The 19,661-nt window shown below is 37.4% G+C and overlaps 1 protein-coding gene and 1 pseudogene across 1 annotated transcript in view; one reads left to right on the top strand and one right to left on the bottom strand.

Moving 5' to 3' along the window:
• RIT2 (Ras like without CAAX 2) overlaps window positions 1-19,661 on the bottom strand; it is a 567,177-nt gene that overhangs the window by 151,103 nt on the left and 396,413 nt on the right.
• LOC133075766 (YEATS domain-containing protein 4-like) lies at window positions 9,125-17,792 on the top strand (annotated as a pseudogene).

Here is a 19,661-nt window from a genome sequence, read left to right as displayed (position 1 = left end):
AAATATGTTGCATTTCTATACACTAACAACAAACTATTAGAAAGTAAAATTAAGAAAGCAATACCATTTACAATTGCATCTAAAAGAATAAAGTACATGGGAAGAAATCTAACCAAGGAGGTAAAAGACCTGTACTTGGGAAACTATAAAACATTGATGAAAGAAATTGAAGATGACAAAAACAGTTGAAAAAATATATGGTGCTCAGGGATTGACAGAATTAATATTGTTAAAAATGACCATATTCCCCAGGGAAATTTACAGATTCAGTGCAATCTCTATCAAAATACAAATGATATTTTATACAGAGCTGGAACAGATAATTCTAAAACTTAAGGGGAAAGAAAAAAGACCCTGAATAGCCAAGACAATCTTAAGAAAAAAAAAAGAACAAAGCTGAATATATCTTGCTCCCTGTTTTCAGGCTATACTACAAAGCTACAGTAATCAAAACAATATGGAACTGGCACAAACACAGACACATAGATCAAGGGAACAGAGTAGAGAGCCCAGAAATAAACTCATGTTTATATGGTCAATTAATCTATGACAAAGGAGGCAAGAATAAACAATGGGGACAGAACTTCTTCAATAAATGGTATTGGGCAAACTCGACAGCTACATGCAAAAGAATCAAACTGGACTACTGTCTCACAACATATACAAAAATAAAACCAAAATGTATTAAAAACTTAAATGTAGGACCTGAAACCATAAAACTCCTAGAAGAAAACATAGGCAGAATGATTTTTGACATTGGTCTTAGCAATATTCTTTTGGATCTATCTCCTCAGACAAGGAAAACAAAAGCAAAAATAAACAAATGATACTACATCAAACTAAAAACTTTTCCACAGTGAAGAAAATTATGGACAAAACAAAAAGATAGCTTACTAATGGGTAAATATTTTTGCAAGCAATGTATCTGATAAGGGGTTAATATCCAAAATATACAAAGAACTCATACAACTCAACATCAAAAAAACAACTTGATAAAAAATAGGCATAGGATCTGAATAGACATTTTCCCAAGAAAGACATACAGATGGCCAACAGACACATGAAAAGATTCTCAGCATCAATAATCATCAGGAAAATGCAAATCAAAACCACAATGATAATTCTATTTTTAGTTTTTTTCCCAGCAATCCCACTACTGGGCATATACCCTGAGAAAACTATAATTCAAAAAGGCACATACACCCCAATGTTCATTGCAGCACTATTTATAATAGCCAGGTCATGGAAGCAACCTAAATGTCCATTGACGGATGGATAAAGAAGATGTGGTATATACAGTGGAATATTACACAGCCATTAAAAGGAATGAAATTGGGTCATTTGTAGAGATGTGGATGGACCTAGAGACTGTCAGACAGAGTGAAGTAAGTCAGAAAGAGAAAAACAGATATTGTTTATGAACACGTATATGTGGAATCTAGCAAAATGGTACAGATGAACCTGTTTGCAAGGCAGAAATAAAGAAACAGAAGCAGAGGACAAACATATGAACACCAAGGGGGGAAAGGGAGGATGGGATGAATTGGGAGACTGGGATTGACATATATACACTAATAAGTATAAAATAATAATTAATGAGAACCTGCTGTATAGCACAGGGAACTCTATTTAATGCTCTGTGGTAACGTAAAAGGGAAGGAAATCCAAAACAGAGAGGATATATGTATACATATAGCTGATTCACTTCGCTGTACAGCAGAAACTAACACAACATTATAAAGCAACTATACCCCAATTAAAACACACACACACACACACACACAATGAGATACCACATCATACATGTCAGAATGGCTATATCAAAAAGATAAAAGTAAGAAGTTTTGTTGAGGATGTGGAGCAAAGGGAATCTTTGAGTGCTGTTGGTGGGATTGTAAATTGGTGCAGACTCTATGGAAAACAGTATGGAATGTTCCTCAAAAATTAAAAAGAGAACTGCCATATGATCTAGTAATTTATCTTCTAGGTGTTTACCTGAAGAAAACAGAAACTCTAATTATAAATAATGCATGTATTCCAATGTTTTTTGCTGCATTATATATAATAGCCTAAGAATGGAAGCAACCTGTGTCCATAGATGAATGGATAAAAAAGTTGTGAGATATATATATATATATATATATCCCTTTGCCAAAGGGGAGACGGTTGGGGTGATGAATGAAATAGGTGAGGAAGATTAAGAGGTCCTGTTATAAAATAAATGAACCACGAGGATGTAATGTACAACACAGTGAGTATAGCCAATAATATTGTGATAACTTTGTCTAGTGACAAATGTTAACTAGATTGTCATGTTGGTCATTTTGTAATGCATAAAAATATTGAATAACTATGTTGTACACCTGAAAGTAATATAATATTTTAAGTCAATTACATTTCAATAAAAACGCAAGAATGTGTCAAAGAATTATCACCCTAACAATTTAATATTATACGGGAAGTCCAGGCAGTATCAAGATTAAAAACACATTTCACAGTTGGAATAAATATGCTATTTATAAATATTATTATGATTATCTATATAGAATATACTAAGACTTTTGAGAAGGAATAAAAGAATTAGTAGAAGAACTCAGCAAATTTGTTAGATATAATATACATTATCAAATATCAATAGTAGTTTTACACATACTAATAAAAATTATAAAAATAAAATATGAAAAAATAAATTCATGTTAGCAAAATAAACTGTTTACTATAAAGTATATACTATTCCTGATATACTCAGGAACAAATACAACAAAACTATAGGTATTTAAAAGAGAAAATTACAATATATTTTTGAAAACTTACAAGAGAAATAATGATTATGATAGTTACTGTGTTATTTAAAATGTGTCAGTTCTCCAAATTCACATGAAAAGGTCCAAGCATGCAAATCGTTTTTTTTTTTTTAATTTTTATTTATTTATTTTTGGCTGTGTTGGGTCTTCGTTTCTGTGTGAGGGCTTTCCCTAGTTGCAGCGAGCGGGGGTCACTCTTCATTGTGGTGCACAGGTCTCTCACTGTTGTGGCCTCTCTTGTTGCAGAGCACAGGCTCCAGACGTGCAGGCTCAGTAGTTGTGGCTCATGGGCGTAGTTGCTCCGTGGCATGTGGGATCTTCCCACACCAGGGTTCGAACCCGTGTCCCCTGCATTGGCAGGCAGATTCTCAACCACTGCACCACCAGGTAAGCCCCAAGCATTCAAATCTTAAAACAAACAAAAATCAAAGAGAGAAGACTTGCCCTAGTGAGTTCAAGGTTTAGTATAATGCTATCTTTCAACAGTAATTACAACAGAATAATGTTGGTGCAAGGATGATCAGAAAAGACACTGACAATTGTATGGACAATGTTATACTTTAGAAGATGTAGTAGAAATTTGAGGGTAAAATAAGAATGCTTTAACAAACAGTGTTTGAGAAAATTGCCTTTCTTTTTATTTTTATGTACAACAGGTCCTTATTAGTTATCCATTTTATACATATTAGTGTATATATTTCAATCCCAATCTCCCAATTCATCACACCACCACCATCCCACCTCTACTTTCCCCTCTTGGTGCCCATATGTTTGTTCTCTACATCTGTGTCTTAATTCCTGCCCTGCACACTGGTTCATCTGTACCATTCTTCTAGGTTCCACCTATATGCATTAATATACGATATTTGTTTTTCTCTTTCTGACTTACTTCATTCTGTATGACAGTCTCTAGATCCATCCACGTCTCTACAAATGACCCAATTGCATTCTTTTTTTATGGCTGTCTAATATTGTATATATGTACCACACTTCTTTACCCATTTGTCTGTCAATGGGCATTTAGTTTGCTTCCATGACCTGGTTACTGTAAATAGTGCTGCAGTGAACATTGGGGTGCATGTGTCTTTTTGAATTATGGTTTTCTCTGGGTATATGCCCAGTAGTGGGATTGCTGGGTCATATGGTAATTCTATTTTTAGTTCTTTAATAACCTCCATACTGTTCTCCATAGTGGCTGTATCAATTTACATTCCCACCAACAGTGCAAGAGGGTTCCCTTTTCTCCACACCCTCTCCAGCATTTGTTGTTTGTAGATTTTCTGATGATGCCCATTCTAACTGGTGTGAGGTGATAACTCATTGTAGTTTTGATTTGCATTTCTCTAATAATTAGTGATGTTGAGCAGCTTTTCATGTGATTCTTTGCCACCTGTATGTCTTCTTTGGAGAAATGTCTATTTAGGTCTTCTGCCCATTTTTGGATTGGGATTTTTTTTTTTTTTTTAATATTGAGCTGTATGAGCTGTATATATATTTTGGAGATTAATCCTTTGTCCCTTGATTCGTTTGTGAATATTTTCTCCCATTCTGAGGGTTGTCTTTTCGTTTTGTTTGTAGTTTCCTTTGCTTTGCAAAACCTTTTAAGTTTCATTAGGTCCCATTTGTTTATTTTTATTTTTATTTCCATTTCTCTAGGAAGTGGATCAAAAAAGATCTCGCTGTGATTTATGTCAAAGAGTGTTCTTCCTATGTTTTCCTCTAAGAGTTTTATAGTGTCCAGTCTTACATTTGGGGCTCTAATGCATTTTGAGTTTATTTTTGTGTATGGTGTTAGGGAGTGTACTAATTTCGTTCCTTTACATGTAGCTGTCCAGTTTTCCCAGCACAATTTACTGAAGAGACTGTCTTTTCTCCATTGTATATCCTTGCCTCCTTTGTCATAGATTAGTTGACCATAGGTGCATGGGTTTATCTCTGGGCTTTCTATCCTGTTCCATTGATCTATATTTCTGTTTTTGTGCCAGTACCATACTGTCTTGATTACTGTAGCTTTGTAGGATAGTCTGAAGTCAGGGAGTCTGATTTCTCCAGCTCCGTTTTTTCCCCTCAAGACTGCTTTGGCTATTCGGAGTCTTTTGTATCCCCATACAAATTTTAAAATTTTTTGTTCTAGTTCTGTAAAAAACGCCATTGGTAATTTGATAGCGATTGCATTGAATCTGTAGATTGCTTTGGGTAGTATAGTTATTTTCACAATATTGATTCCTCCAATCCAATAACATGGTAGGTCTCTCCATCTGTTGGTATCATTCTTAATTTCTTTCATCAGTGTCTTATAGTTTTCTGCATACAGGTCTTTTGTCTCCCTAGGTAGGTTTATTCCTAGGTATTTTATTCTTTTTGTTGCAATGGTAAATGGGAGTGTTTCCTTAATTTCTCTTTCAGTTTTTTGACCATTAGTGTATAGGAATGCAAGAGATTTCTGTGCATTAACTTTGTATCCTGCAACTTTACCAAATTCATTGATTAACTTAAGTAGCTTTCTGGTGGCATGTTTAAGATTTCTATGTATAGTATCATGTCATCTGCAAACAGTAACAGTTTTACTTCTTCTTTTCCAATTTGTATTCATTTTATTTCTTTTTCTTCTCTGATTGCCGTGGCTAAGACTTCCAAAGCTATGTTGAGTCATAATGGCAAGAGTGGACATCCTTGTCTTGTTCCTGATCTTAGAGGAAATGTTTTCAGTTTTTCACCATTGAGAATGATGTTTGCTGTGGGTTTGTCATATATGGCCTTTAGTATGTTGAGGTAGGTTCCCTCTATGCCCACTTTCTGGAGAGTTTTTATCATAAATCGGTGTTGAATTTTGTCAAAAGCTTTTTCTGCATCTATTGAGATGATCATATGGTTTTATTCTTCAATTTGTTAATATGGTGTATCACATTGATTGATTTGCATATATTGAAGAATCCTTGCATCCCTGGGATAAATCCTACTTGATCATGGTGTATGATACTTTTAATGTGTTGTTTGATTTTGTTTGCTAGTATTTTGTTGAGGAGTTTTGCATCTATATTCATCAGTGATATTGGTCTGTAGTTTTCTTTTTTTGTGGTATCTTTGTTTGGTTTTGATATCAGGGTGATGGTGAACTCATAGAATGAGTTTGGGAGTGTTCCTTCTTCTGCAATTTTTTGGAAGAGTTTGAGAAGAATGGGTGTTAGCTCTTCTCTAAATGTGTGATAGAATTCACCTGTGAAGCCATCTGGTCCTGGATTTTTGTTTGTTGGAAGATTTTTAATCACACTTTCAATTTCATTGCTTGTGATTCCTCTGTTCATATTTTCTCTTTCTTCCTGGTTCAGTCTTGGAAGGTTATACCTTTCTAAGAATTTGTCCGTTTCTTCCAGGTTGTCCATTTTATTGGCATCGAGTTGCGTGTAGTAGTCTCTTAGTATGCTTTGTATTTCTGCAGTGTCTGTTATAACTTCTCCTTTTTCATTTCAGATTTTATTGACTTGAGTCCTCTCCGTCTTTTTCTTGATGAGTCTGGCTAATTGTTTATCAATTTTGTTTATCCTCTCAAAGAACCAGCTTTTAGTTTCATTGATCTTTGCTCTTGTATTCTTTGTTTCTATTTCATTTATTTCTGCTCTGATCTTTACGATTTCTTTCCTTCTACTAAATTTGGGTTTTGCTTTTTCTTCTTTCTCTAGTTCCTTTAGGTGTAAGGTTATATTGTTTATATGAAATTTTTCTTGTTTCTTGAGGTAGGCTTGTATAGCTATAAACTTTCCTCTCAGAACTTCGTTTGCTTCGTTCCATAGGTTTTGAATCATCGTGTTTTTGTTGTAATTTGTCTGTAAGTATATTTTGATTTCCTCTTTGATTTCTTCAGTGATCTCTTGGTTACTTAGTAACGTACTGTTTAGCCTCCATGTGTTTGTGTTTTATGTTTTTTTCCCTGTAATTGATTTCTAATCTCATAGTGTTGTGGTCAGAAAAGATGCTTGATATGATTTCAGTTTTCTTAAATTTACTGAGGCTTGATTTGTGAGCCAAGATGTGATCTATCATGGAGAATGTTCCATGCACACTAAGAGGAAAGTGTGATCTGCTGTTTTTGGATGGGATGTCCTATAATTATCAATTAAACCTATATGGTCTACTGTGTCATTTATAGCTTGTGCTTCCTTATTAATTTTCTGTTGGGATGATCTGTCCATTGGTGTAAGTGAGGTGTTAAAGTCCCCCACTATTATTGTGTTACTGTTGATTTCCTCCTTTATAGTTGTTAGCAGTTGCCTTATTTATTGCTCCTATGTTGGGTGCATATATATTTATAATTTTTATGTCTTCTGCTTGGATTGATCCCTTGATCATTATGTAGTGTCCTTCCTTGTCTCTTGTAACATTCTTTATTTAAATTCTATATTATCAGATATGAGTATTGCCACTCCAGCTTTCTTTTGATTTCCATTTGCATGGAATATCTTTTTCCATACCCTCACTTTCAGTCTGTATGTGTCCCTACGTATGAAGTGGGTCTCTTATAGACAGCATATATATGGGTCTTGTTTTTGTATCCATTCAGCGAGCCTGTTTCTTTTGGTTGTAGCATTTAATCCCTTCATGTTTAAGGTAATTATCGATATGTATGCTCCTATTACCGTTTTCTTAATTGGTATGGGTTTGTTTTGTTGGTCCTTTTCTTCTCTTGTGTTTCCCACTAAGGAAGTTCCTTTAGCATTTGTTTTAGAGCTGGTTTGGTGGTGCTGAATTCTCTTAGCTTTTGCTTTTCTGTAAAGCTTTTGATTTCTCTGTCGATTCTGAATGAGATCCTTGCCGGGTAGGGTAATCTTGGTTGTAGTTTCTTCCCTTTCATCACTTTAGTTATGTCATGCCACTCCCTTCTGGCTTGTAGAGTTTCTGCTGAGAAATCAGCTGTTAACGTTATGGGAGTTTCCTTGTATGTTATTTGTCATTTTTCTCTGGTTGCTTTCAATCATTTTTCTTTGTCTTTAATTTTTGTCAGTTTGATTACTCTATGTCTCCATGTGTTTCTCTTTGGATGTATCCTGCCTGGGATTCTCTGTGCTTCCTGGACTTGAATGGCTATTTCCTTTCCCATGTTAGGGAAGTTTTTGACTATAATCTCTTCAAATATTTTCTTGGATCCCTTCTCCCTCTCTTCTCCTTCTGGGACCCCTATAATGCATATGTTGTTGTGTTTAATTTTGTCCCATAGGTCTCTTAGGCTGTCTTTATTTCTTTTCATTCTTTTTTCTTTATTCTGTTCTGTGGCAGTGAATGCCACCATTCTGTCTTCCAGGTCACTTATCCCTTCTTCTGCCTCAGTTATTCTGCTATGGATTCTTTCTAGTATATTTTTCATTTCAGTTTTTGTATTGTTCACATCTATTTGGTTGTTCATTAATTCTTCTAGGTGTTTGTTCTTTAATTCTTCTAGGTCTCTGTTACAGATTTCTTGCATCTGCTCGATCTTTGCCTCCATTCTTTTTCCGAGGTCTTGGATCATCTTTGCTATCATTATTCTGAATTCTTTTTCTGGAAGGTTGCCTATCTCCACTTCTTTTAGTTGTTTTTCTGGGGTTTTATCTTGTTCCTTTGTCTGGTACGTAGACCTCTGTCTTTTCATCTTGTCTATCTTTCTGTGAGTGCAGTTTTTGTTCCACAGGCTGCAGGATTGTAGTTATTCTTGTTTCTTCTTGAGACAATTGGCTTTCTATTTGGAAGGAAAAAAGCAAAATAGCATTTTATTCCTGTATTGAATCAAATACAAAATAAATATCAGTTGGGTTAAAGACTCAAGAAGCAAAACTTTATAACATTTAGTAGAAATTATAAGAGATTGACTTTAAGATCTCAGGGTAGTAAAAGATCTCTTAAATCAGACTCAAAAGACAAAATCATACACAAAATAAGACTTATTTTTGTATAAACTTCAAACACTTCTTCATAACAAAGGAATCTAAGAACACTAAAAATTAAAAGATATGTAAAAGCCTATGTAAATATATTTGCTTCTAATAGAAATTAGATATAGGCTATGAATAGGCAATTCACAGAAGAATAAAACGTAATTGCTATTAAGCATATGAAGTTGTTCAATCTCATAAGAATCGAGAAAAATATAAAATAAAACTATAATGAGGTGCGCTGCCCGTGGTGAGGAGTTGTTGGTTCCTCAGCGTCCCAAGTCCCACTGGCTCATTCTCCTTTGGCCAGAGACCCTCCCCCTGGGCCTGTGTGGGAGGAGCAGTGCCTCTGAGGGGAGCTGTGAGCCTGCCGGCCCTGGTCTCTCCTTAACAGTGGCGGCTTTTCAGTAGGACAATATGTTCAAGAGAATGGCCGAATTTCGGCTTGACTCTGGCAAGAGAGTGAAGGGGGTTACTATATTTAAACCAATAGTTTATGGTAATGTTGCTCAATATTTTGGAAAGAAAAGAAGAGGATGGGCACACCCATCAATGGACAGTATATGTAAAACCATATATTCAATAGAAATGAGGATATGTCAGCATATGTGAAGAAAATCCACTTTATTTTTTTTTTTATTTTTTTATTTTTTAAACATCTTTATTGAAGTATAATTGCTTTACAATGGTGTGCTAGCTTCTGCTTTACAACAAAGTGAATCAGCTACACATATACATATGTTGCCATATCTCTTCCCTCTTGCATCTCCCTCCCTCCCACCCTCCCTATCCCACCCCTCTAGGTGGTCACAAAGCACCGAGCTGATCTCCCTGTGCTATGCGGCTGCTTCTCACTAGTTATCTATTTTACATTTGGTAGTGTATATATGTCCATGACACTCTCTCACCCTGTCACATCTCACCCCTCCCCCTCCCCATATCCTCAAGTCCATTCTCTAGTAGGTCTGTGTCTTTATTCCCATCTTGCCACTAGGTTCTTCATGACCTCTTTTTTTTTTTTTTTTCCCCTTAGATTCCATATATATGTGTTAGCATACTGTATTTGTTTTTCTCTTTCTGACTTACTTCACTCTGTATGACAGACTCTAACTCCATCCACCTCATTACAAACACCTCCATTTCATTTCTTTTTATGGCTGAGTAATATTCCATTGTATATATGTGCCACATCTTCTTTATCCATTCATCCGATGATGGACACCTAGGTTGCTTCCATGTCCTGGCTATTGTAAACAGAGCTGCAATGAATATTTTGGTACATGACTCTTTCTGAATTATGGTTTTCTCAGGGTATATGCCCAGTAGTGGGATTGCTGGGTCATATGGTAGTTCTATTTTTAGTTTTTTAAGGAAGCTCCATACTGTTCTCCATAGTGGCTGTATCAATTTACATTCCCACCAACAGTGCAAGAGTGTTCCCTTTTCTCCACACCCTCTCCAGCATTTATTGTTTCTAGATTTTTTGATGATGGCCATTCTGACCGGTGTGAGATGATACCTCATTGTAGTTTTGATTTGCATTTCTCTAATGATTAATGATGTTGAGCATTCTTTCATGTGTCTGTTGGCAATCTGTATCTCTTCTTTGGAGAAATGTCTATTTAGGTCTTCTGCCCATTTTTGGATTGGGTTGTTTGTTTTTGTGTTATTGAGCTGCATGAGCTGCTTGTAAATCTTGGAGATTAATCCTTTGTCCGTTGCTTCATTTGCAAATATTTTCTCCCATTCTGAGGGTTGTCTTTTGGTCTTGTTTATGGTTTCCTTTGCTGTGCAAAAGCTTTTAAGTTTCATTAGGTCCCATTTGTTTATTTGTGTTTTTATTTCCATTTCTCTAGGACCTGGGTCAAAAAGGATCTTGCTGTGACTTATGTCATACAGTGTTCTGCCTATGTTTTCCTCTAAGAGTTTGATAGTGTCTGGCCTTACACTTAGGTCTTTAATCCATTTTGAGTTTATTTTTGTGTATGGTGTTAGGGAGTGTTCTAATTTCATACTTTTACATGTACCTGTCCAATTTTCCCAGCACCACTTATTGAAGAGGCTGTCTTTTCTCCACTGTATATGCTTGCCTCCTTTATCAAAGATAAGGTGACCATATGTGCGTGGGCTTATCTCTGGGCTTTCTATCCTGTTCCATTGATCTATATTTCTGTTTTTGTGCCAGTACCAAACTGTCTTGATTACTGTAGCTTTGTAATATAGTCTGAAGTCAGGGAGCCTGATTCCTCCAGCTCCATTTTTCGTTCTCAAGATTGCTTTGGCTATTCGGGGTCTTTTGTGTTTCCATACAAATTGTGAAATTTTTTGTTCTAGTTCTGTGAAAAATGCCAGTGGTAGTTTGATAGGGATTGCATTGAATCTGTAGATTGCTTTGGGTAGCAGAGTCATTTTCACAATGTTGATTCTTCCAATCCAAGAACATGGTATATCTCTCCATCTATTTGTATCATCTTTAATTTCTTTCATCAGTGTCCTATAATTTTCTGCATACAGGTCTTTTGTCTCCTTAGGTAGGTTTATTCCTAGGTATTTTATTCTTTTTGTTGCAATGGTAAACGGGAGTGTTTTCTTAATTTCACTTTCAGATTTTTCATCATTAGTATACAGGAATGCAAGAGATTTCTGTGCATTAATTTAGTATCCTGCTACTTTACCAAATTCATTGATTAGCTCTAGTAGTTTTCTGGTAGCATCTTTTGGATTCTCTATGTATAGTATCATGTCATCTGCAAACAGTGACAGCTTTACTTCTTCTTTTCCGATTTGGATTCCTTTTATTTCTTTTTCGTCTCTGATTGCTGTGGCTAACACTTCCAAAACTATGTTGAATAATAGTGGTGAGAGTGGGCAACCTTGTCTTGTTCCTGATCTTAGTGGAAATGGTTTCAGTTTTTCACCATTGAGGACAATGTTGGCTGTGGGTTTGTCATATACGGCCTTTATTATGTTGAGGAAAGTTCCCTCTATGCCTACTTTCTGCAGGACTTTTATCATAAATGGGTGTTGAATTTTGTCGAAAGCTTTCTCTGCATCTATTGAGATGATCATATGGTTTTTCTCCTTCAATTTGTTAATATGATGTATCACGTTGATTGATTTGCGTATATTGAAGAATCCTTGCATTCCTGGAATAAACCCCACTTGATCATGGTGTATGATCCTTTTAATGTGCTGTTGGATTCTGTTTGCTAGTATTTTGTTGAGGATTTTTGCATCTATGTTCATCAGTGATATTGGCCTGTAGTTTTCTTTCTTTGTGACATCTTTGCCTGGTTTTGGTATCAGGGTGATGGTGGCCTCGTAGAATGAGTTGGGGAGTGTTCCTCCCTCTGCAATATTTTGGAAGAGTTTGAGAAGGATAGGTGTTAGCTCTTCTCTAAATGTTTGATACAATTCGCCTGTGAAGCCATCTGGTCCTGGGCTTTTGTGTGTTGGAAGATTTTTAATCACAGTTTCAATTTCAGTGCTTGTGATTGGTCTGTTCATATTTTCTATTTCTTCCTGGTTCAGTCTCGGCAGGTTGTGCATTTCTAAGAATCTGTCCATTTCTTCCAGGTTGTCCATTTTATTAGCATAGAGTTGCTTGTAGTAATCTCTTATGATCGTTTGTATTTCTGCAGTGTCAGTGGTTACTTCTCCTTTTTCATTTCTAATTCTATTAATTTGAGTCTTCTCCTTTTTTCTCTTGATGAGTCTGGCTAATGGTTTATCAATTTTGTTTATCTTCTCAAAGAACCAGCTTTTAGTTTCATTGATTTTTGCTATTGTTTCCTTCATTTCTTTTTCATTTATTTCTGATCTGATCTTTATGATTTCTTTCCTTCTGCTAGCTTTGGGGTTTTTTTGTTCTTCTTTCTCTAATTGCTTTAGGTGCAAGGTTAGGTTGTTTATTCGAGATGTTTCCTGTTTCTTGATGTAGGCTTGTATTGCTATAAACTTCCCTCTTAGAACTGCTTTTGCTGCATCCCATAGGTTTTGGATCGTCGTGTCTCCATTGTCATTTGTTTCTAGGTATTTTTTGATTTCCCCTTTGATTTCTTCAGTGATCACTTCGTTATTAAGTAGTGTATTGTGTAGCCTCCATGTGTTTGTATTTTTTACAGATCTTTTCCTGTAATTGATATCTAGTCTCATAGCGTTGTGGTCGGAAAAGATACTTGATACGATTTCAATTTTTTTAAATTTACCAAGGCTTGATTTGTGACCCAAGATATGATCTATCCTGGAGAATGTTCCATGAGCACTTGAGAAAAATGTGTATTCTGTTGTTTTTGGGTGGAATGTCCTATAAATATCAATTAAGTCCATCTTGTTTAATGTATCATTTAAAGCTTGTGTTTCCTTATTTATTTTCATTTTGGATGATCTGTCCATTGGTGAAAGTGGGGTGTTAAAGTCCCCTACTATGATTGTGTTACTGTCGATTTCCCCTTTTATGGCTGTTAGTATGTGCCTTATGTATTGAGGTGCTCCTATGTTGGGTGCATAAATATTTACAATTGTTATACCTTCCTCTTGGATCGATCCCTTGATCATTATATAGTGTCCGTCTTTGTCTCTTGTAATTGTCTTTATTTTAAAGTCTATTTTGTCTGATATGAGAATTGCTACTCCAGCTTTCTTTTGATTTCCATTTGCATGGAATATCTTTTTCCATCCCCTCACTTTCAGTCTGTATGTGTCTCTAGGTCTGAAGTGGGTCTCTTGTAGACAGCATATATATGGGTCTTGTTTTTGTATCCATTCAGCCAGTCTGTGTCTTTTGGTGGGAGCATTTAATCCATTTACATTTAAGGTAATTATCGATATGTATGTTCCTATTCCCATTTTCTTAAATGTTTTGGGTTTGTTATTGTAGGTGTTTTCCTTCTCTTGTGTTTCTTGCCTAGAGAAGTTCCTTTAGCATTTGTTGTAAAGCTGGTTTGGTGGTGCTGAACTCTCTCAGCTTTTGCTTGTCTGTAAAGGTTTTAATTTCTCCATCAAATCTGAATGAGATCCTTGCTGGGTAGAGTAATCTTGGTTGTAGGTTTTTCTCCTTCATCACTTTAAGTATATCCTGCCACTCCCTTCTGGCTTGCAGCGTTTCTGCTGAAAGATCAGCTGTTAACCTTATGGGGATGCCCTTGTGTGTTATCTGTTGTTTTTCCCTTGCTGCTTTTAATATGTTTTCTTTATATTTAATTTTTGATAGTTTGATTAATATGTGTCTTGGTGTGTTTCTCCTTGGATTTATCCTGTATGGGACTCTCTGTGCTTCCAGGACTTGATTAACTATTTCCTTTCCCATATTAGGGAAGTTTTCAACTATAATCTCTTCAAATATTTTCTCAGTCCCTTTCTTTTTCTCTTCTTCTTCTGGGACCCCTATAATTCGAATGTTGGTGCGTTTAATGTTGTCCCAGAGGTCTCTGAGACTGTCCTCAGTTCTTTTCATTCTTTTTTCTTTATTCTGGTCTGCAGTAGTTATTTCCACCATTTTATCTTCCAGGTCACTTATCCGTTCTTCTGCCTCAGTTATTCTGCTATTGATCCCATCTAGAGTATTTTTAATTTCATTTATTGTGCTTGTCATCGTTTCTTGGTTCCTCTTTAGTTCTTCTACATCCTTGTTAAATGTTTCTTGCATTTTGTCTATTCTATTTCCAAGACTTTGGATCATCCTTACTATCATTATTCTGAATTCTTTTTCAGGTAGACTACCTATTTCCTCTTCATTTGTTAGGTCTGGTGTGTTTTGACCCTGCTCCTTCATCTGCTGTGTGTTTTTCTGTCTTCTCATTTTGCTTATCTTACTGTGTTTGGGGTCTCCTTTTCACAGGCTGCAGGTTCGTAGTTCCCGTTGTTTTTGGTATCTGTCCCCAGTGGCTAAGGTTGGTTCAGTGGGTTGTGTAGGTTTCCTGGTGGAGGGAACTAGTGCCTGTGTTCTGGTGGATGAGGCTGGATGTTGTCTTTCTGGTGGGTTCGTCCACGTCTGGTGGTGTGTTTTGGGGTGTCTGTGGCCTTATTATGATTTTAGGCAGCCTCTCTGTTAATGGATGGGGCTGTGTTCCTCTCTTGCTAGTTGTTTGGCATAGGGTGTCCAGCACTATAGCTTGCTGGTCGTTGAGTGAAGCTGGGTCTTGATGTTGAGATGGAGACCTGTGAGAGATTTTCGCCGTTTGGTATTACGTGGAGCTGGGAGGTCTCTTGTGGACCAGTGTCCTGAAGTTGGCTCTCCCACCTCAGAGGCACAGCCCTGATGCCTGGCTGGAGCACCAAGAGCCTTTCATCCACACGGCTCAGAATAAAAGGGAGAAAAAATGGAAAGAAAGAAAAAAAAGAGGATAAAATAAAATAAAATAAAGCAATTACAATAAAAAATAAGAAAAAAAAGAAAATAAAAATTATTAAGAGTAAATTTATTAAGAAAAAAATTTTTTTTTTAATTTTTAAAAATAGATTTATTAATTTTTTATACTAAAAATAAGAAAAAAATTATTTAGAAAATATTTATTAAGAAAAAAACTTTTAATTTTTTAAAATAAAAAATATGAAAAAACTTATTAAAAAATTTTTTAAAAATAGAAAATAAGGAAAAAATTATTAAGAAAACATTTATTAGGGAAAAAAAATTTTTTTTAAGCCAAAAAAAAAAAAAAAAAAACGGACGGACCTAACCCTAGAACTAACGGTGAGAGCAAAGCTATACAGACAAAATCTCACCCAGAAGCATACACATCTACACTCACAAAAAAAAAGGAAAAGGGGAAAAGTTAATATATCCTGCTCCCAAAGTCCATCTCCTAAATTTGGGATGATTCGTTGTCTATTCAGGTATTCAACAGATGCAGGCACATCAAGTTGTTTGTGGAGCTTTAATCCGCTGCTTCTGAGGCTGCTGGGAGAGATTTCCCTTTCTCTTCTTTGTTCGTACAGCTCCCGGGGTTCAGCTTTGGATTTGGACCCGCCTCTGCATGTAGGTCGCCTGAGGGCGTCTGTTCCCCGCCCAGACAGAACGGGGTTAAAGGAGCAGCTGATTCGGGGGCTCTGGCTCAGTCAGGCCGGGGGGAGGGAGCGGTACGGAGGAGGCGGGGCGAGCCTGCGGCGGCAGAAGCCGGCGTGACGTTGCAGCAGCCTGAGGCGCGCCGTGCGCTCTCCCGGGGAAGTTGTCCCCGGATCACGGGAGCCTGGCCGTGGCGGGCTGCACAGGCTCCCGGGAGGGGCGGTGTGGAGAATGACCTGTGCTCGCCCACAGGCTGTTTGGTGGCGGCAGCAGCAGCCTTAGCGTCTCATGCCCGTCTCTGGGGTCCGCGCTGATAGCCGCGGCTCGCGCCCGTCTCTGGAGTTCGTTTAAGTGGCGCTCTGAATCCCCTCTCCTTGCACGCCACGAAACAAAGAGGCAAGAAAAAGTCTCCTGCCTCTTCGGCAGCCGCAGACTTTTTCTCGTGCACCCTCCCGGCTAGTTGTGGTGCGCTAGCCCCTTCAGGCTGTGTTCACGCAGCCAACCCCAGTCCTCTCCCTGGGATCCGACCGAAGCCCGCGCCTCAGCTCCCAGCCCCCACCCGCCCCGGCGGGTGAGCAGACAAGCCTCTCGGGCTGGTGAGTGCTGCTCGGCGCCGAGCCTCTGTGCGGGAATCTCTCCGTTTTTCCCTCTGCGTCCCTGTTGCTGTGGGATCCGCGCTGATAGCCGCGGCTCGCGCCCGTCTCTGGAGCTCGTTTAGGCGGCACTCTGAATCCCCTCTCCTTGCGCGCCGCGAAACAAAGAGGCAAGAAAAATTCTCTTGCCTCTTTGGCAGCTGCAGTCTTTTTCCCGGACTCCCTCCCGGCCAGCACCGAAGCCCGAGCCCCAGCTCCCAGGCCCCGCCCGCCCCGGCGGCTGAGCAGACAAGCCTCTCGGGCTGGTGAGTGCTGGTCGGCACCGCTCCTCTGTGCGGGAATCTCCGCTTTGCCCTCCGCACCACTGTGGCTGCGCTCTCCTCCGTGGCTCCGAAGCTTCCCCCCTCTGCTACCCGCAGTCTCTGCCCACGAAGGGGCTTCCTAGTGTGTGGAAACCTTTCCTCCTTCACAGCTCCCTCCCACTGGTGCAGGTCCCGTCCCTATTCTTTTGTCTCTGTTATTTCTTTTTTCTTTTGCCCTACCCAAGTACGTGGGGATTTTCTTGCCTTTTGGGAGGTCTGACGTCTTCTGCCAGCGTTCAGTGGGTGTTCTGTAGGAGCAGTTCCACGTGTAGATGTATTTCTCATGTATCTGTGGGGAGGAAGGTGATCTCCGCGTCTTACTCTTCCGCCATCTTGCCCTGCTTCTCCCGAAAATCCACTTTAAATTACATGAAAGTTATGGCAGTCTTTTTAGAGTTGTTACTAAGCCTCCATATGAAATTACTGAAACAGGATGGGGTGAATTTGAAATAATCATCAAAATATTTTTCATTGATCCTAATGAAAGACCTTAACCCTGTAACATTTATTAAAGCTGTTTCAATCAAACACCAATGCAATGCTGGGAAAAAAGTCAGTGGTTTCAGAGTTCTATGATGAAATGATGTTTCAAGACCCAACAGCAATAATGCACCAATTATTAACATCTTTTCAGCTTACTTTAGGAGCCTATAAGCATGAAACAGAATTTGCAGAACTTGAAGTGAAAACAAGAGAAAAAATTAGAAGCTGAGGGAAAAAAAAGAGAAAAAAAACAAGCTTTGACTGGGACAAAGTGAGAGAGTAGCATTGACATATATACACTACCAAATGTAAAATAGATAGTGAGAAGCAACTGCATAGCACAGGGAGATCAGCTTGGTGCTTTGTGACCACCTAGAGGGGTGGGATAGGGAAGGTGGGAGGGAGATGCAAGAGGGAGGGGACATGGGGATATATGTATACATATAGCTGATTCACTTTGTTAAATAGCAGAAACTAACACACCATTTTAAAGCAATTATACTCCAATAAAGATGTTAAAAAAAAAAAACAAGCTTTGAAATTGCAGAGCTTAAAGAGAGATTAAAAGCAAGTTTGACACTATAAATTGTTTTAAAAGTGAAATCAAGAAACTTGAAGAAGATGTTCCGACAAAAGTAATATAAACAGTTCTGAAGAGAACTGAATAGTAAGGGAAACTAAAAATAAGATAGACATTAAAGGAGAGATGGACTACAAATGCTGTGATGTTTCTTAGAGGAACTGCATATATAGCTGTTGACTATAGATTTCTCAGCAATGAAGTCAAAGTATTTGTACTTTACAAGCAATCTTTAATGTGAAATATATGTGTATAAAAAGAATGAATGCTATATAGGCATTTTATCAACGCATTTTGGGGTAGTTCTATGATATTAAGCACAATTTTAAAACACTTCTATTGCATTGTATGTATAGCTTATCCTTTTGACAGGCATCAAAATTTCACTATAAAGTATAACTTGTAAAAATTTTGTACTTCCCTAGTAGCTAGAATTAGTGGTAACATTAATGTATATATTTAATTTCTTAAGTTCTTACCTGCCCCATCCCATCTCTTTTGTATCTGATGTGCCCAGTGTTCAGTAAGCACTCAATAAATGCAGTTTACAGAAAAAACAATACACTGAGATACCATTTTATCCCCATCACATTAAGGAAAAAAAAAAGGAACAATTGGACAGTACCAAATGTTGATAAGAATGTATTTTGGTAAGGAACACTGACACCCTGCTGGCAATATCATACATTTTTACAACTTTGGAGAGTGGTTTGTTAATATAAACACAAAATATTTGTATACTAATATATGTATATTTATCAATTCTATATAGTGCAATTATTATCACACTGTTACAGCAGTTGTTAAAATAAAACTCAAACTTGTGTGCTACTAGAATAAATATATTATCTTGAACATTACTTGGAGCATCCCTAAAAATCACCTGTTTGCAACATATCTAATCAGGTGACTTGTTTAATTTGCCAGTAAATTTCTCAACTACCATTCAGTTATATGATGAGAGGCTTCTATTTAGAGTGATAACTTTGTTTTTAGAACAGTTGTCATGTAGCCCTTCATTTTGGCAGAAATTAACAAAAGCAGTTGGTTATTAAAGCAATGAAATTTGTAGAGTTAGTGTAAGAAATCAATAAGTCAAGTTGGATATTAATGGCCCAAGACCCTTCATGGCATGAGAACTGACACTTGGTGGTATCTTGAAAGGACACTCAACATCAATTCCAGGGAAACAAATGTTGAAAGTCAAAGGAATTGTCATCATGGCCTGGAGACTAAAGATTTATAGAATCCTGCTCTCCCATGGGAAACAGACTGAAAACTGAAAAAGCCTAGCCTCAGCCTTGTCATGTTACCTAAAAATTAAATCTATGTTCTAGAATTGAAATTAGCATCCTTCCTTTTAGGCTCTGATATTCAGGAGAGGAATACACTATCTAAAATAAGTCTTGAAAAACTAAGAGTTTCTTCCAACAAGGGCATAGCTGTTGTCAGTTTTGAGAAGACTTTTCACCCTGGTCTATTGGCAGTGAGCACTGAGAGAAATTCCTTGGGACCCTGCCTAAGTTGTTGGAGGAACCATTTGGACATATGGAAGTAAGTATATTAGAGACTGGTTGATGCCAGAATCTTGACTGTTTCCCTTACATTGGTCCCTTCTCTGGAGATCTGATTCTATTTGATACTTCAGCAAAACCATTCTGGCAGAAGAGGGTGGTAGAGAGAAAAAAAGTCACCTCTTTGAGGAAGACCTGCTTTTTTACCTTTGTGGTTCATGGCTGCAATTGGAATAGTTTTAAACATAGTTTTAAAAACTATAATTACAAAAGTAAAATTAACATTAATACTATAAAACACACATCTCCTTATATAAAGTCTAGACAGTATGAGATGCCAAGAAATAATAACCTCACAAAACATCACATTATGTTACCTATACATTAGCCCTCATTGCACAGCTGACCTTTGTGTTTCT

This window comes from Eubalaena glacialis, chromosome 15 (genome assembly GCF_028564815.1).
Source record: "Eubalaena glacialis isolate mEubGla1 chromosome 15, mEubGla1.1.hap2.+ XY, whole genome shotgun sequence".
Taxonomy (NCBI): Eukaryota; Metazoa; Chordata; class Mammalia; order Artiodactyla; family Balaenidae; genus Eubalaena; species Eubalaena glacialis.
The sequence above is the reverse complement of the archived record's forward strand: the minus strand, read 5'-3'. Positions and strand labels throughout refer to the sequence as shown.